This window comes from Dioscorea cayenensis, unplaced genomic scaffold (genome assembly GCF_009730915.1).
Source record: "Dioscorea cayenensis subsp. rotundata cultivar TDr96_F1 unplaced genomic scaffold, TDr96_F1_v2_PseudoChromosome.rev07_lg8_w22 25.fasta BLBR01000770.1, whole genome shotgun sequence".
Classification (NCBI taxonomy): Eukaryota; Viridiplantae; Streptophyta; class Magnoliopsida; order Dioscoreales; family Dioscoreaceae; genus Dioscorea; species Dioscorea cayenensis.
This window is the reverse complement of record NW_024087161.1, coordinates 898-2,714: the sequence shown is the minus strand read 5'-3', so window position 1 is coordinate 2,714 and position 1,817 is coordinate 898.

Below are 1,817 nucleotides of genomic sequence, written 5' to 3'. Positions count from 1 at the left end.
ACCGATTTGGAAAATACCTAACCGGGTTTAGTCAATGCGTCAAATACAAGGTTTCGAGTCGCTTGAGGCTACACTTCGCAACCCGATAGGGTGCTTGAGTGAGACATATTTTTATATATGTTTTACTGCATTGAGCATCATTTTCTTTACCGTGGTTTATGTCTCATATTGTGTATTTGGTGTTCTTTTATGCATATAGGTTGTGAATGCTTTAAAGAGTAAAAAGGAAGCAAAGATAGGCTATAAAGACACAATGTTGGGAGTTCTTGTTCAATTCAAGGATCAAGACACGAGGAGTTCATAAAGCGTGGAGATGTGTAGCCAACTTCAGAAGAAGATTCAAGTCAATTCACTATTTGGAGAGGCGCACAAGGCAGCCACATCTTCATATTCCTTCTCTTTGTGAGATCAAAGACCTCTCAAAGGATAAATCGATGAAGAAAAGTTTTATAGCCTACCGCATGGGGCATGTGCCCGGACATGTGGCCTTAAGAGAGAGAGTGTTCGGATTGCATTTTGTTAGAAATGCATGTAGCGACGAATTACTGCATTCGCTTGCGGCACGTGAAATTCTTGCGCCAGCGCGCATGGAAAACGCAGGCGCGTGAGGGGCACGTGACGGAGCGCGATCTAAGGCCTATCAACAGCCGTTTGCCACTATTCTTTCTCATCTTTTATGCTGCTGCTCTTGAGGGGTGAGGCGGCTAGGGTTTGGAGAGGAGGTCTTGCGACTTTGGAGGCGCTTACGTCATCAGCTTTGATCGATTCCTCCTCGTCATAGCATAAAGGAAGCCACCGGTGAACCTAGCTTCGAGTGGGTCCTTCAAGGCGTCGAAGCTCTCCATCAAGGCCATCGAGTTCATATATAAGGGGTTTTATTTCTATGGTTTTAATGTACTTTCATTCATTGATGGTGTGTTTTGTATGTTTGCTCCATGGAGAGCTAAAACCCTAGAGGTATTTGGGGCTTGTGAACCCTAGGATTCTCATCTTTTTGTGGATTTGCTTAGTGTTTCCTATTTAATCCGAGTTTGATTAAGTTTTAATCTTGTATTCTCATTGCTTGCTTTGTTTAATGATCCTTGTGGTTGATTGGTTTGCATGATTTGTTGCCTTGGTGGGAGAGAGATCTCCATTAGTGGTTAGAACCTCAAGATTGAAGAGGGTTGAGAGGGTAAATCATGAGATAGTGAAGTATCCCTTTCCCCTCCGATTTGGTGTATTCTATCTCATTCCCTAAGCTCTATGCAACCATATTTGGTGGGAGGCGTGAGATTGCTCGATTTCTCCGCCCTGGGACCTTGTAGGGGTTAGGATCCTTGGCGGGGAATTAGGGTCGGATCAATCTTTAGGAATTGGATGCACAATTTGGAATCCCTAGAGTGACTGCGGTCATTTGTGGTGTGAGTGTTGAGATTGAGTGATTTCTCCACGGGACCTCGTAGGGGGACTAGTAGTCGGTGATCTAGAGATAGACCCGATTATGTTTGGATTTCCATGACTTAACTTACTCATCATAGAAACACTTTTTGCTTATCCGGTACCTAATACACTCGAATCCTAGGGGAGCATTGCCGAATACCCCACTTTCTTGCAGTTGAGATTCTTCTTCCATTTTACCCGTTGCATATTGCATCTCCGGTGTTCATCTCTTCGCACATTAGATCACCACACTATCCCGTTATCATTATAGGCTAGATAGCAGAGAAGAAGTTAGTACTAGTAGTCCCTGTTCCTGTGGATTCGACTACCCGACTCACACGGGTATTTATTACTTCGACACCCGTGCACCTGCGGTAGGCACACGCATATTCGGA